The sequence below is a fragment of the Micrasema longulum genome, unplaced genomic scaffold, assembly GCF_059751315.1.
Source record: "Micrasema longulum isolate JH-2025_06_02 unplaced genomic scaffold, ASM5975131v1 h1tg000319l, whole genome shotgun sequence".
NCBI lineage: Eukaryota > Metazoa > Arthropoda > Insecta > Trichoptera > Brachycentridae > Micrasema > Micrasema longulum.
The window spans coordinates 754,374-771,930 of NW_028277523.1; the positions used below are offsets into that span (position 1 = coordinate 754,374).

Consider the following 17,557-nt stretch of genomic DNA (forward strand, 5'->3'; position numbering starts at 1 on the left):
AATGACCGCTTTCGTGCAGTAGCTTCCTCGGTCAAATAGTGATAGCTACGTTTAAACGATATTATAACGAGGAAAATAATTAATCAGGCCATCGTGTTGAGGCAAATTTATAAAGAAACCAAACGAAAGCACTTAAAAATGCATCAATAACTTAATTATATAATATACTAGCGGATCCGACAGACGTTATCATGCCCGAATATTGGCTTGCCTGCTATTAGCTTGGAAAATACTTTTCATTGATAAGTAGGTACCAAGGTAATTGTTTATGATTGAATTCCAAAACATAAAATAATTAATTTTCAAATATAGGATTCTTTTTGCAAATGTCAAACTCGGGTCTTCTCATTTACAGGGGTGCACTCTATTCATGAACGCGATTTTCAACAATGTATTGAATGTCTGTTAATTCAGAAAAAACAAATAAATGGGAAGAAATTATAAGGAATGTAAGCAAAGAATCTGATTAGGATCCATTAAAAGCGAATGCTGTTTGTAAACATTCAAAAACAAAAAATAATGAACCCCAACAAACAACATCATTCCATTTTTTTTTGTATTATGCACGCATTTATATCTACGAACACGCGCAGCGCAAAGCTCTACATTTCGCTGAAAAAAGCATGTAAACCGGTTAAGCCGTTTAGGAGTTTGGTGACATCACACGTACAGAAGAATTATATGTATAAAGAAAGATTGATAAATAAATATTTTAAAATCATAATTTTTGACAATTTTTTTACATCCCTCGACTTAAAAACATTCAACATTTGCATTTTCACACATTTTCAAGAACCATTTATGTGCTAAAAGTCGAGGGCCTAGTAAGTAATAAAAAAATATAATATTTCCAATTCAAACTCAAAATTTTGTATAAGTTTAGTTAGAATGGCAACACGATTTTTTTTTTCATTGGTAAACCCTTACGGGTTACATACATTTAACAAAATATTTTTACTTTTAAAATTCACATTCTACTGTGAATAAAAATATTTTTAACATCTTTTGTAAAGGTTGTCTGAGTCTTTTGTTTAGTTTTGTGTGGTAGTTTATTGTATAATTTCAGTCCATGGCTTATTAGTCTCGATTGTCCTTTTCTCGTTTTAGAAGGTTATATTTGATATTTTTCTGATATTCTTGTATTGTGTTCATGGTTACTACAGTTTTTTTCAAGTTTTAATTCTTCGTCTACAATTACATCAGTGGCTAATTAATGAATACATTTTAAGGATTCTAGTTTAAAGAATTAAGTTACATTTAAAGGTTTAGTTTGTTTAAAAAGTTATTTAGTTTCTGTTAGATAGGGTAGGTTATATACTATTTTTAATATTTTATTTTGCTGTCTTTGTAGTCTTTTTATGTAATTTTGATTTCCTATTCCCCATGGTAGTTACATATAACATATTTTAGTTTTTACATATGCTTCGTACATTATATTTTTTTCCGTTTTTGGAACAAAGTTTTTGATTTAAAAAAAAGACTCGATAATGTCGCCACTTTGCTAATTAAATTGTTGATATGAATTTTCTATGTCAATTGTCTGTCTATTGTTAGTCCTAAGTATTAAACATGCTCAATTTCAGTTAGTCGTTCATTATTTATGTAAGCATCTACTTTATGATATTTTTTTCTACATTCAAAATTGATAATACAGTAGATGCCGCTCGATTGTGGAATAATCTACCCATTAATGTTAGAGACGCCCCTTCTTTATTTACATTTAAGTCAAGATTGAAATGTCACTATCTAAATATTTAAATTGTTCCTTTATCCTTCTTCTTTCCTTCCCATACCCTCTTCTCTCTTCATAGTATAGTGTTAATTTTTTTTATAAATACATTTATTTTTGTTAATCTTTGTTTTTAATTTTTGTATAAAATTGTAAGATTCAATATGTCCACATATTTATAATTTTCTCAAACTGAACGGTTTGGGTAGGTAGGAAGAAATTGCTTTAAGGCAATATGCCCGCCCTTATATGTATATATATTGTATATGTATATGTTTGTCCATTTAGTCAACATAGTAAGACCTTCGTTTGTGTCAAAACGTCTGTTTGATTTTTATAGAAAAGTCCAATGTCGTCGGCATACATAATATTTTTTCCTTTAAAATTGTACAGTGACAAGTCATTAATATATAAAATATATAATAGTGGACCCAAAATAGATCCTTGTGGGACTCCAAAATTTACTGTTTGTGTTTTACTTTTTTTTCATTTACAAGAGTATACTGCTTTCGATTTTTTAAGTATGATTTTAACAGTTTGCATTCATGAGATTTTACTCCAATATCGTTTAAATTTTTTATCATGATCTCACATGTACTGTATCAAAGGCTTTTTTTAAATCCAATATTACTCCTGTGGTGGAATTCTGTCATGCATATTTGTTTGAATATAATAAATTAAATTTATTAGGGCAGTTCCGGTTCCTTTTTTTCTCTTGAAAACCATGTTGGTTTTTTTGAGATTTTTTATATGACCCATTCTAGATTACGCTGATGTTTCCATGACTGATTTAAGCTGTGAGCAACTCGATAAACTTGAACGACTTCAGAATACATGCATAAGGTACATTTTTGGTCTTAGGAAATATGACCACATTTCTGATTATCGTAGGCAACTGAAATGGCTCAAAATTAGACAGCGGAGAGACTATCACTCCCTCTCACTTCTGTTCAATGTACTTCATAGTCCTAACGCTCCTATATACCTGTGTGAAAAATTTCAACGCTTATCAGTTCATGGTTTACCTCTTCGTTCTCATTCTCAAGGCACTCTCTTAATACCCATACACAATTCCTCTTTCTTCTCTAACTCATATAGTGTCCATGCGGCTCGACTGTGGAATCATCTCCCATCCACCATCAAAGATGTTACTACATTATCTCTGTTTAAATCACGTCTGAAGAAACATCTCCTTTCTCTTCCTTAATCTCTCCTCCTTTCCTTTTTCCTCTTTCTGCTTTTTTCCTTTTTCCCATTGAGTAATAGTTTTGATTTAAGGTAATTTATAAACAAATACGTTTATTTCTATTTTTATATAAGTAGTTTTAACTTTTTAATCTTTTTTTTTTCTATTGAATATGTTCTGTAACTTGAATAATAAAAATAAAACTTTTATTTTATTGGTTGGTTGGAAGAAATTGCCATTTGGCAATAAGCCCGCTAATGTACAAATAACATTATGTACAAAAAGTTAAATAAAAAAAAAAATCCTTTATGAATATATTTTTTGAAGATTTTATTCAATACAGTTAAATTTTCTATAGGTCTATAGTTACTAGACTCCGTTTGATCTCCCCCTTGAAATATAGATATAGAAATGTATAGGTAAGTTCAAAAATATAAAACGCCCTTGAAGTGATTTTCCACAAAAAAGCGCTTAATAAATCAGCCAAATATATGATATGAAATTATACGGATATTTGGCTAGCTCATACTTCCGTTTCAAAATAATGATCTCCATCTTTGTTGAGATTTGGTCGACAAAAAAGTCAAGGATTAAATGAACATTGTGTTTGAATATACTCGTATCTTTATATGAACGTCTTTAAAACTGGTTCAAATCAAGTATGAGCACTGCCATGGCGTCATCGCTTTATATGACGTCATTTTGTTAGGTGACTTAATAAGATATCATTTTATTTTTTCAATAATTTATTTATTTTATCAAGTAATTCAACAATTTTACATGCATACATAATATATCTTCAATTACATAGTTATAATATTAACTTTTTTTTATTTAGTCTAAAAATAGTACAAACTCAATACATGAATGTCCTAATATTAACTTTTATCTAAATATCATTAAAATATATACTAATTATTAACATACCTAAACAATAGCCCTTGAGGTAACTTATTACGAAAATGGCGCTATATAAGTTATCCATAATAATCATTAAAGGCTATCACGAAAAATATTGCAGAGATCAAAACATTTACAAACATAGAAAGGATTGAAAATGTTCAACGAAAATTTAAAAAAAACCTAGATTATAAAAACAATAAAAACAACTTTTTGAATACGCGACCGAGTAAAAAAATAGTTTTTTTTTTTAATTTTTATTATATTACATACACAAAATTATATTTTATGCAAAGTAGCTTTGACTCCCTAACTAGGGTTATTTACCCCGTTCTAAGAGAGTAAAAAAAAAAAAAAAAGTAATCAATATATAGAAACAGTTTTAAAGATACAGGACAAAGTGAAAAACAAAGTAAAAAATGCAGTAAAAACATGGTAAAAAATTAAGTAAAAACATAGTAAAAATGTAGCAAAAACATAATAAAAATGTAGTAAAAGCATAGTAAAAATGTAGTAAAAAAAACGTAGCAAAAACATAATAAAAACAAAGTAATAAATGTAGTGTTATGGTTATGTTTCCCACTCATAAATGCGTTCTTCATTCTCCGGGCCACAGACTGTAATAATAATAATATACAAGAATGCCCGATCCACCTCCGAATAACCTTTATATAAACGTTTAGTACATAATGTATATTACTCGTATGTATTTAGCTACCTGCATCCCACTGCAATTCGTATTAAAAATTAATATTCCTTACGACCCGTCGGAAATCCGGCCCTAGATGGCGATGCAGACATTTCGATCACTGGTCGCCATTTTAATGTGTTGCCAGACGTCATCATAAATAATATTGTTTGAAAGAAATATATTTTACCCTTTGCGACCTGAATTTATTTCATCTATATCTACTACATCTTCTCCGTGTCCAGGCGGATGAAGAATACTGTTCTTTTTTTTTTCTTTTTTTATAAAAATAAATATTTCCGTTTTTATGATTTACCCAAATATTTCCTTTTTTTGGGCCATTTTCAACGAGTTGTAAATAACTCACTATTAGAAAATGGAAATAAAGTTGGAGTAGAGTGAGCTTCGAACCACGGACCGTCGGTCCGTGAGTCCGAGACACTAGCCACAGGAGCACAACTCCGTTCTGTGTTTGAAATAGGACCAAAACACTGGACTATAGTTCTTAAAATATAGCTTGATTAGAATGACAGTTGTTAGCAAAGTGACTTTGTAGTTACGTCTAAAGAGTGATTTATATTGACACTCGAAAAATCATTTGCATCTGGCGTGTTAATTTATTTTTTCAATACAATGCCTCACAAATAAATCAATATAATTATATAAAATCAGCTTTAAAAAAATACTAAAATAAATCTAGTTATTATTGACGTTCTAACAAGGTTACATCATTTTGCAAAAATGTAAGATATTGGACAAATTGACCAATGTAAATCAATCGAATAAAAAAATTATTCATTTTATGTTGTTCATGAAAAAAAGCAAAAAATGTCTTATTTTTGGTGAATAATTGTCTTAAACAGACTATAATACGCTTGTTTTTGCATTTTCATATCAATTTTTGGAAACAGAAATTCATGTTTTTATGAAAAAACTGATAAAATCGATTTGATCGGTACATGGTTAGTGATCAGTACTTTGCCACCATTAGTCACATTAGTTCGGCAGCTGTCATTTTAATCAAGCTACGTACATTTAGACAGATTCAAATATTGTAATGAAACCAACTGGTCCAAAAAGAATTTAAAAATTGAAAAAGTATTTTCAGGCGTTGCCTAGTATGTGAAATAATTCAGTCAGATGAATCTCTTCACAACAATAAAGGTTTCAGCTCTTTAACTTCACTAAAATCAACAAATAGAAGAATTGAAGAAATACGGATGTTCAAACGTAGGCAAAATGGTAAATGTTACACAGTGTGTAAAGTGGCCACTTAAACTAGCCAATGACAGGTCATAAGCCCTGTAAATGCCTAGACTTCCATATTTCCTTATTTAAGGTATTCTCCATCCCTGTTGTAATTTTTCGATCTATATTTTAGGGATTATAGTGTTTAACACTCTGATGGGCGCGTTCTTAAAGTCACGTGAACAGTCGCACTGGATCAGTCAGATCTATACACCAAAATTTTAGTGTTTTCCTAACTTAAACTGGGTAAACAACAATAATCACAAAATGCTACTTTTTCATTTTTTTTATTAGACATATTTAAAAAAGATTACATTGGTTATACCTAAAGAAAAAATGTTAAATCAATCCGAATACTGGACACATGAATGGATCTGTTAGATCCGGTGCGGCCATCGGAATGTTAAAAATCTCTTAAAAGGACAAGCATTATCTACAAAATCAAGAAACGGATGCGGTGTTGGTTATGGCCTGCCAACCTCCATAAGCAAAAATCGGCAGATTCATTGTCATAAGGGCGGTTGGCGGTGAGGAATGGAAGAGGGGGGGATTTAAATTTCTCTTACTTTTTCTTTAAAAATTTCGCTAAAACTACAAGTAAAACTTTGTATTTCTTTTCCAACTTAAATCAAATAGCGACCCCGCGGACTAATGGCAAAGACGCTTGCCTGACACACGGAGGGTTCCGGATTCAATTTCGGGTGAGATCACAATAATTTACGTCAATTCTCACGTTTACGGCGTAATAAAATTAATAATAACTGCTGATCGCTGAAATAGGTATCTAAATTTGAGCTGAAAATAGCTACAGATGAAATAAAACGTTAAATGATTATAAACTATGCAGTAAACTCACTTTTAAAACCAAAATTAAAAAAATATTATATGAAAAAATTTATGTTTCTTTATAAAAAAAAATGTTTTTACATTATAAATTTAAGATGTTTATATTCACTCATATCAAACACACACTCACCCTGTCCCTAAACCTACCCTCACACCCATATACAATCACACACATATTCACATACCTACCAAAACCACACTCCACTTTTTTACACACGCATCCTCACACAAAAAAAAACTCGCACACATGCACTTCTATGAATTATATCTAACTGAACTGGATTTTTATAATTGTATTTGTGGAAAACTGATTTGGCTTTATTTTATATATTTTTTTATAATGTTGTGTATATTTTTTTGTATTGCTGTTGTTTTTCTGAATAAACAAAATAAAAAAAATTAAAAAAATAAATAAAAATTAGTTATTCGCTTACATTTCATTTAATTAATAATAAATTATGAAATTATGAAGAAAAATAGATAATTTTAATTTACAAACTTTAAAAATTAGCTCAAATCACCAATAAACGTATGTATAATGTACGACCGAAGGATAAATAGTTTTTATTTTTAAAAAGATGGCAGAAACCTCGCAAAAAATAGCAAACAGAAAAAAAACAGTATTTGGTTTATTCATTTATAAAAGGGTTGCCTATATTTGTAACGAATAAATAGGTAGTTAAAAATAACGTTTTACGGAGAAAAAAAAATGTTCAAAAATCGGTAGAATTTCGATCAAATCCGGTAGATCGGTAGATTTAGCCCGAAATCGGTAGGGTTGACAACGCTGGTTATGGCCGCTGACTGCGCTTCTAATAAACATTGCGTACAGATTTGGCGTTAAAACGTCATATTGTGTGCCGTCGGTCCCGCGGGGCGCGTGACGTCTCGTTTTGAGGTAATTCAAAATAAGAAGATTTTAAACCTTTATAGAAAATTTATCCTTCGTCGCAACAAAAAAACTTAATTCCTTAACCTTCGTAATTTTATGCATATTTAAAAATCACTTTTATTTATTTATTTTGTTCGTGTAAGAAAAGTTTTTTGCTCTATACATTGTTGTTATATATTTAGTTATAAAGATATCAAACTTGCTTTGTTTCATTTTTGTTATACATTTGTGATTTTTAAAAAAATAATAGTATTATTTAAATCCCGAAATGAGCTGTAACAACTCCTAGGAATGTAATTCATTTGTATTATGCTTTGTAAAATGCATTGTATTTTATAATTTATAAATAAAATAAAAATCGGAATTTTAGACTAATTTGTCTTTTATACCAAACGAGCTGAACCCGGTAATGCTTTGCTGTTGCTAGATTTGACTACATACTAGTTTATGTGTTTTTTTTTTAAATATATTTTTTTGTTTTTTTTTACAATATACATAAAAAGTAAAATAACTGGCAACTGGCAAAATACATGGCAATGAAATACATAAATAAATTTAAAGAACACAGTCGAAAGTTTGATCAATTATTGTATTTAGTTCAAATTAAATGTGTACATAAACATTATTATTTTTGTGTTTCGGATTACATAAATTATGAGGATATGCGGTGACAGGGAATTTTGATAAATGGGTATTCGAACACTGTTTTCTTGTTACTGTCTTGAAAATGCCTCCCCGATGCTATGAAAAAAAGACAACTGTATTTCGGACCTTTTATGGCTAACTAAAATTGAGAAAATCGACATTTCGTTGTTATGAAAAAAAAAATGTGCAACTTTTTATTGATAAGTAGGAACCCTGGTACTTGTTTATGATTGAATTCCATATCTACAAATAATTCATATTCAAACAATGAATTTCAGTAAGTTGCTAAGTACCTACTTGTTTATGTTTGAATTACAAAACATAAAATAATTCATTTTCAAATATAAAACTATTCTTGCAAATGTCTGCTCTTCTCATCAACAGGGGTGCACTCTATTCAGGAATGCAATTTTCAAATATGTATCAAATGTCAGTTCATATTATTTTAGTTTTATCAAAAAGCCAGTAAAAAGATATTAATGGGTGGAAATTATAAGAAATTTAAGGAAATAATCCAATTGGGATCCATAAACAACGTATGTTTGTTGTTTGTAAACATTCAAAAACGAACTTTTTTAATACACAAAAAAATAACATCCTTCCAATTTTTCGTACATTTATGCATTCTAGGCAAATGCAACCCTGGTGAAGAATAAAAAATATTTACGCTTCTAACTTTTTTCTACTTAAAAAAAATGAAGATTTTAATAGCTATATACACGCTCGCGGCAAAGATTTACATTTCACTGAAAACCGCACATAAATCAGTCCAGTAGTTATTCAGTCCATCGAGGACATACATACAAACATTGCCTTTATATATATATATATAATCTAAATGGCGATGTGACATCTTATGGAACCTCAATAAAAATGACAGAGTTGTGAAATATGTTAAAGAAACCATCATTGTTTGCATTACCGGAATAAAGGTAGTTGATGCTAATTCCATGTAAATATCACAAACACGGTATATACAATTTATAGATCTCTTAACCGAACTAACCTTTGACCATTTATAAATTCATCGCACAATATGTTTAAATATATAAGGACTACAAATATTGTTATAGCAGGAAACATAAAAATTAATCTCCTTAGTAATAAACCGAATATCAAAATATAAGTTAATTATTCCATTGCGGATTTGTTTCGACCGACTAGAATCACAGAAGAAACGAAGTCCTGCATTTATGTCTATATATTTGTTAAAACAAAAAAACCCCTCAACTAATGTTATGTTTACCACTGCAGTCACCGACCATTACACTACTACCCTAGAGATCATCAAGGACCCAAATAATTAAGCTGCGCAATCTAACGAAAAGTAAGACAAGTACCGTGCACAGGAGTTTCGAGCACCTGTAACCCAAAAGAATTTTTGCATGCATTTCCAAATTGAAAATTCCTCTCAAATTAAACCTATTAAGACATTATCTCATTAAGAATTACGTGAATCCCACCTGGGATCGTGACAATAATTCATAAAAGAAACCAAATGATTGTTCTGATCTTCGTAATAAAATACTCAAATCATAATATAAACCATATCGAAGCATGTGCCAAAAACTCATAAAAATTCCAAATTCGACCATTACAAAGGACAGTTAGTCAGCTAATTGTAATCCAGAAAATTTACAACAAATAAAAAGTTATTCGCGGACAAACCAATAAAAAATGTGTCCAAAAACTTAATATCAATGACGAGCACATTAAAACCGTTGCTAATATTATGAATGAGCACTTTATAAATGTCGGATCCGATTGCGTGTAAAATTATACAAATAATGAATACATCATAGATATAGTCAAACACAAGAGCCAGAATCTTTTTTGACAAGTTCAACCTTAAGTGTTCAATTTTTTTACTGAATGTATTGTTTATATTTAAAAAAAAAAACAAAATTAAAAGTAAATACATACTGCAAATATATCATGTTTTCGTATATGTTAATTTGGGTTTCCTTTTATTTTTCTTTTATTTTTCTTTTCTTTTCTTTTCATGGTCATGATATACCATATATGCTATAATTTTTTTAATAATTAAAAAAATAATGGCCCAGGCTCAGACGCTAAAGTCTTTGCGGGCATTTTTCCCAATTCATGTTATAGATTAATTTTAAGATATATTTTTCTTAAGTGTATTTTTGTAATTTTATTTCTTTGTAAATAATATATGTATGGAAAAAAAAAATCTGAAGCCCAACTTGCAGAAAATAGTGCAACTTCCCCGCTGTCGCCAGAGTACATGTTTTATCTCTATAATGTATTTAAAAACAAAATACAAAAAAAATTACAGTAAATTTTTTCACGGGGACGGATAATATGTCTGAAAAACTTTTAGTAAAATTATTTTGACTCCGCTCACTCATATTTTCAACAAAAGTTTTAGAAGTTGAATTTTTCCGACTCATAAAGAAGCTTTTATATGTCCTATTTATAAATCCGAAGACAAAACTGCTATTGTCAATTACCGACCAATATCACCTCGTAATACGATTTCTAAGCTAATCGAGAAAGCAGTTGAAAACCGGTTAATGGCTTACTTAGAAAATAATAATATTATACTATCTAACCAACATTACGGTTTTAGAGCCAAAATGGGAACATAAAACGCGAAAATTCATCTTAATAAGTACATTGCTCCGTACGACTTTTGCTCAGAGACTTCTCTCATTTATCGCACCGAGAGTGTTCAATATTTTGGAAAAGCGTATTAAACTCTCAAGGACAAAAACTATTTTCAAGAAAGTAGTTAAGGACTGGATTTTCCTTAGTGGGAGGGATTTGAGTGGGAAACTCCTTGATGATTTTCCTAATGTTTGAGTTTACTGTTTACCATATTGATGTGCCATATATATTTATGTTTTTTTTAAAATATTTTTAATATTTCTGATCCTATATTTGTGGTGGTAAACTCATGTGTCTGTGTCAACTAATTGCTAGTCCCGTGGAATTGGGGCTAATGTGTCAAAAAATGTACAGTAAACTTATGTATGTAACTAAATAAATTGCCAGAAACTTGGACAAAGGATAAGGTCATCCGTGTATTTTTTCATCTAGCTAAATATCATTGCATATTATACAAAAGTTACAAAGTATAGCTGTAAAAGTAAAATCCCGGCATCGGTTTATAAGTTATATGGAAAATACGAGTATAATTCAAATATCAAACTCAATAATTTACGAAGTGACCCTTTAGGAATCAAATACGTTGCTCCACAAGGCAAAAGCTTCTACTTGTAATGGTGTTTTTGCGAAGGCTGAACAGCATACGGAAAGGGTCAACTCAAATAAAGTAGTTGAGTTTTAGAACAAATATTATCGGTCAACCTTAATCATGATCCTGATATTTATTTACATACAAGCGATCGTACTAAGACCAAGATCTGCAAATGTGATATCATCAAACACGCGGATACTATTAATAACTTAGGGATTACGATTGATGGATAAGCTTAGATGAGAAGCTTGTATAGATAACCTAACCGGAAAGCTCAGAATTTATTGACTATTTTACTATAAAGTGCTGAGAAACATTTCCAACTTTCTGTAATTTGCTATATGTGAGAGTCATTGAATATGGTATTACGGGATGGGGTGGATCATAAATCACATGACTAAATCCACTAATAAAAATTCAAAAAGCATCATTCGAGTCGTTTTTTAAGTCCTTCTCAAATGCGACCAAATCATTATTTATACTTAAAAAATATTTAATGCAATATTTTTTTTGTTATTCAATTCATTTTCAAAATTTTTTTAAAAATTGGTTACTAGGTTAAGGTCGAGAAAAATCGGAAAATTTACTCAAATTACATTCTTAAATAATAAATGGTATAAATTAATATTTTATAACAGTATGGTAAATTAACTAGTAGGTAGTAATGTTATTGTTTATTTTTGCATAAAAATGTCTGCCTTAAAACAGGTTGTACCTAGTTAGGCAGACTAGACATGATCCTGAGAAATCTATTACCTATGTGTATATGTAGTAGATAAAGTTATTGTTATTTTGTTAATAAACTATGATTATTATTATTTTTAGTATTATTTTAATCAAATACATTTATTTTTGTATTTTCTACCGACTGGTTTCAAAACAGCACAAGCTTCTTTATCAAGGTATACTTAAGTATAGGTCGGTACAAAAAACAAAAATAAGTGGTTAAAAACAAAGTTGTTTTATATTAATTTAATATAAATAAATTTCATTATTTATAAATCTTAAAGGACTAGATAAAGGACTAATTTTCCTGAAAGCTATACTACGAAAAATCAGAAAATAAAGAGAATAACTGTCAGCATAATAAGAAAGCAAAAACTAAACTAGAAACAAGATTATTGGTCCGTTGTAAATAATATGGAATTTATTTTGCACGACATTTTACCTTCAATCGGAAATGCTGTGTCAGAGAAATTAGATCTTTTTTTCTGTCACTATCTCGCAAACGCCTCCACGACACTGTGCGAAAAAGACAACTGCACGTCACGTCGGACTGATTATTCCTAACTAAAATTTAAAAAATCGAGGATTCGTTGTCCGTTTTTTGCACCCCAAAACTGAACCGATTTAATTATTTTTATTTTCAAAACTGAACCGATTTAATTTTTTTTATTTTCAAAACTGAACCGATTTATTTTTTTTTATTTTTAGAAACAGTATCAGAATTAAACTTTCCGTATCGGCACCTTTTTTGTTTTTCAAAATTATTTATTTTATTTTTATACCGTACCGTCTGAAGACGGCAGATAAAACTGGGTACTTTAATGGGCTTTTGGATGATCCTAGCTCTCATTAGAAATAATTTATCTGAAAAATAAAACTATGAGATGGTTAAATCTATAATGTGTAAAAAAAAAAACACTGCTTCACTGTCATAATCCAGGGAGAAAACACTGGAGAATGTTTGTATGAAGAAAAGTTATACCCCGCGTTACATCTGGGCCAAAAAATAATAATGATCTCCCGTTGCATATAATCTTGAAACTTGTAATTTTAACAAAAACGTTACCTAACTAATGACTCAAGATTATATAATATTATAAAACTGATAAGAATCTATGTATTAGAAAAATAATCAATATTTACGTATTGTAAAAAGTAAAAGAAAATAAACAATGCAACAGAAAATCTGTAAAAATATTTTTGTAAAAATGAATCCTCGACTTTCGTCCGTTTTTGTTGAAATGTCTATCGATTGTTTAGTTTATTTAAAATCATTTTTTTTTGTTTGCCGAAAATTTTGTACAATCCGGTGCTAATACGAATTTTATTAGGTCAGGTTTTAGCTTAAGCGTAGTTGTTATTTTATCGGCGTGATAACTATTAACGATGTCATAACAAACATTATATTAAATAAAAAAATAAAGGTTACAAAGGTCTACGACGTATTCAAAGACGGCGATTTGCTGATGAATGTTGATGAAAGGTGATGGTTTTTAAAGATATGAAAGTGCGACTAAATGTGAGATCATTGTGAACGGAGATATCCTGAAACAGGTAGGAGATTTGAATGTAGTTATGCAGCATGCAGCCAGTCCACAGTTTTGAAAAAATAAGATATAAGTGTTATCATGTGCAATAAAGACAATTCTATGTTCTTCTTAAAACAGCCAGGCCGCTTTCGTACAAAAAACTGTAATAATCACCTTCTGAAAATAGTGTTGATCACAAAAACGGCATTTGTCGGAATGTTTACAAACAGCATTTGTTTTTTGTGGATCTCAATCAGATTCTTTACTTAAATTCCTATAATTTCTCCCCATTTTATTTCTTTTTATTGGAATTTTGGTAACACTAAAATAATATTAAATTCAATACATTTTTAAAAATCGTATTCCTACAAAAGCACACCCCTTTGTTGGTGAGACGACCGGAGTTTGACGTTTGTAAAAAGAATTCCGAATTTGAAAAAATATTTATTTTATGTTTTGGAATTCAACCATAAACAAGTACCTACTTAAATTCAATATTTGTTTAATATTAACCATTTTTAGTTATGGAATTAAATCACAAACAAGTACCGAGATGAAAAGTATTTTTCCAAGATAATAGCAAGCAAGCCAACGTTTGGGCAGGACAACGTCTATCGGGTCCGCTAGTATGAATATAAAACAAAATGTTCAATACATAATGACACAATATAAATTAGAGTTTTACTAGAGCTGACTGTTTTCTGCAAACTGCACATCTCAGGCTGTGTGATCAGCCAGACTTTTAAAATCATTGGTTGAATACAGAATTAAATTCTTTTTTGTATAATTATTATTGTTATAAGACAGATGCATGCATTATTTTCATTTATCAAAGTAAAAAACATTCTAACTGTTGTGTATATTTGATTATATACTCTTTTCACAAAAGTGATATTATCTCAGCTTCACTTTTCTAGTTTGTATACCTGGAAAGTATATTTATTAGCAACAATATTTTGAGTTTGTCCAAATTTTTGTAGACAAGGACTGGATTCAACTCCCTAAGGAGCTGTTTATATTAACATATTACAACAGAGATGAAAAACATTTAAGAAAAGGTAATATAGAAGTCTGGGCATCTACAGGGCTTATGACCTGTCAATGGCTGGTTTAAGTGGCCACTTTACACACTGTGTAACATTCACCATTCTGCCTATATTTGAACATCTATATTCCTTCAATTCTTTCATCTGTTGATGTTTGTGAAGTTAAAGAGCTGAAACCTTTATTTATGCGGGTGAGATTCATCTAATTGAATTATTTCACCTACATACTAGGCAACGCCTGAAAATGTTATTTTTTAAAATTTCTATACTTCTTCATGGACCAGGTAATTTAAAAATGTTCAAATATAAGCAGAATGGTGAATGTTACATAGTGTGTAAAGTGGCCACTTAAACCAGCCATCGACTGGTCATAAGCCCTGTAGATGCCTAGACTTCTATATTACCTTTTCTTAAATGTTCTTCATCTCTGTTGTAATATATATTTATTAGGACTGGAAAAACAAAGAAAGACATTCAAAGTAAGATGAGTCCTGGAAACAAGAAAAGGAAAAGGTCGTGAATCGCAATACGTAGCCGTTTTATTATTTTTTTTCTAAAATTCTGAAAGCGATTTGGATAATCAGCGATTCGGATAGTCCGGGTTTACATTATTGGAGCTCTGCTGCAACTACATTTTAAAGGTGGTTCTACACCGCAATGGTTCATTGTTCTTGGACAATCATTTGAAGCGTGAGACTGGTGGCCTTATATTCCATAAAAAATAATGATGAGGAAATCCCTTTGCACCACCGGTACAGATACGAAAATGATGATGAAATATTATTTGTTTGAATAAGGCCCGAAGCAAAATTAATTTATGGTTATAGAATAATCTATGAAGTTCTTTTGGGTTAATAAATATCACCTTCATTTCAGAATATATCTTCCTGACCGTAAGAACTTGCTAATTTCGTCCTTCGTCAAGGAGACGTTTACTCCCACATCTTCTATCAATTTATCTTCTTATATATCATATATAAAAGGCAATGCTCGAACGGTTGTCTTGGATGGACTGGATCGATTTACGTGCAGTTTTCAGATAAATGTACATCTTTGCCACGAGAAGATTTATAACTCATAAAATCTTCAATTAATTTAATACAAAAAAAATAGAAGCGTAAATGTTTTTTTATCCATCGCCACAGTTGCATTCGCCGAGAATGCGTTTACAAAAAAAATTGATGGATGTTATTTTTTTGCGTATAAAAAAAGTTTTTTTTTTAATGTTTACAAACAACATTCGTTTTTTTATGGATCCTCAGATTATTTTATTGAATTCCTTATAATTGCTAAACATTTATTTATTTTTGTTGGATTTTTGGTAATACTAAAATAATATCAACTGACTTCGATACGTTTTTGAAAATTGCATTCCTAACTTAGTGTACCCCTGAGCAGAGTTTGACATTTGCTAAAAGAATTCTATATTTGAAAAGAAAATTAATTATTTCAAGTTCTGGAATTCAATCGTAAACAAGTACCTAGGTACCTACTTACCAATGAAAAGTTCCAACATATTTTTTACGTCTATCCGAACGGTTTGTACTAAAAAAAATTTAGTAAAGTTTTATAAGTATACTTAATTATGTTTATGTTTAATCTTAAGAGGAAATACGGTCCGACTTTTCTTCATACAAACGTATTCACGTATTTTCTCTCTGAATTATGGCACTAGAGAAATGTTTTTTTACAATAACAACAAAATTTAATCTTAAGAGGAAATACGGTCCGATTTTTCTTCATACAAACGTATTCACGTATTTTCTCTCTGAATTATGGCACTAAAGAAATGTTTTTTACAATAACAACAAACTATCACGCCGTTTCCCCGTAAGGGTAGGCAGAGAGGATAGAACGCCACATCACTCTATCATTGCATTCAGATCTCGCTTCCTCTACATTCATGCATCTTCTCATGCACGCGCGCTGATTATTCCGACTTTTGCCACGTCCATCTTCAAGTATTTATTTGATTTGGTCATGCCATGTCCGTCTCGGTCTTCCTCTATTACTACATCCATGAACATTCGCATTGTAAATACGTTTAGCCGTTCTTTCGTTGTCCATTCGCTCTACATGTCCGAACCAGCGCAGAACTCTTTTTACACATTAAAGATTCAATTATTTCATTTTGATACTCACTATTAGAAAATGGGCATCTAGTTAGGGTAGGGTGGGATTCGGGCCACAGACCTTTGAGCCGTGAGTCCAAAACACTAGCCAAGGGACCACAACCAGATCTTCAAAATATTTCGAAATAGTCTCACTCTTTCTGCCAATAGATGGCGCTATGAGCGTTTGCAGCGCGCTTGCGAAACGCTATTTACAATTTATAAATTTTCATGGTGAGTGTGTACAGGTATCGCTTCTCGGCCTGTTGGCTAAGATCAAAGTGTAGTATCTGTTCTTATCAGCTTAATATCTGATAGTTCCCGCAATGCGGGACCAGTATATTAAACTGATTTTTGGAATGTGACGGGATGTTCGGGGCTTGCTCCACTCCTGTCGCGGGTTGGCCCGGCATTGCAGTGCCGCCGGGATCGGCCCATTTTAAACTCTTAAAAACTGACGGTGTCCTCGGGTCCCCGGCGTGCTCTGAGCCATGATTGGTGGTCAGACAGCCCCCGGCGACCCCATGTTATACCAACCTTCGGTTCATTCCGTTCGGCACGGGAAAATTAAGATGTGTACATATTATGAACTCAAGTAATATCGACTATGGAAAGTAAAGTAATTTTACAAAAGAGCTAATCAATGATTTAGTTAATAAAGAATCTGGTATTTTATTTTTTTACTTAAATTACGAGGAATGACGCCAAAATACGAGTAGTACGTGTGCATATTTTTTTATTAATTAAAAAAAGAAACAAAAATACTGTAAATGGCAATTCTGTAAAGT

General features: G+C 30.7%; 1 protein-coding gene and 1 non-coding gene across 2 annotated transcripts in view; both read left to right on the forward strand.

The window, feature by feature from the left end:
- Positions 1 to 17,557, forward strand: part of LOC148282543 (uncharacterized) — a 60,006-nt gene that overhangs the window by 6,365 nt on the left and 36,084 nt on the right. The gene's annotated exons all lie outside the window — the stretch shown is intronic.
- On the forward strand, positions 17,020 to 17,212 carry LOC148282544 (U2 spliceosomal RNA). Its single transcript, XR_015822072.1, has one exon. It is a non-coding gene; the product is annotated as a U2 spliceosomal RNA (small nuclear RNA).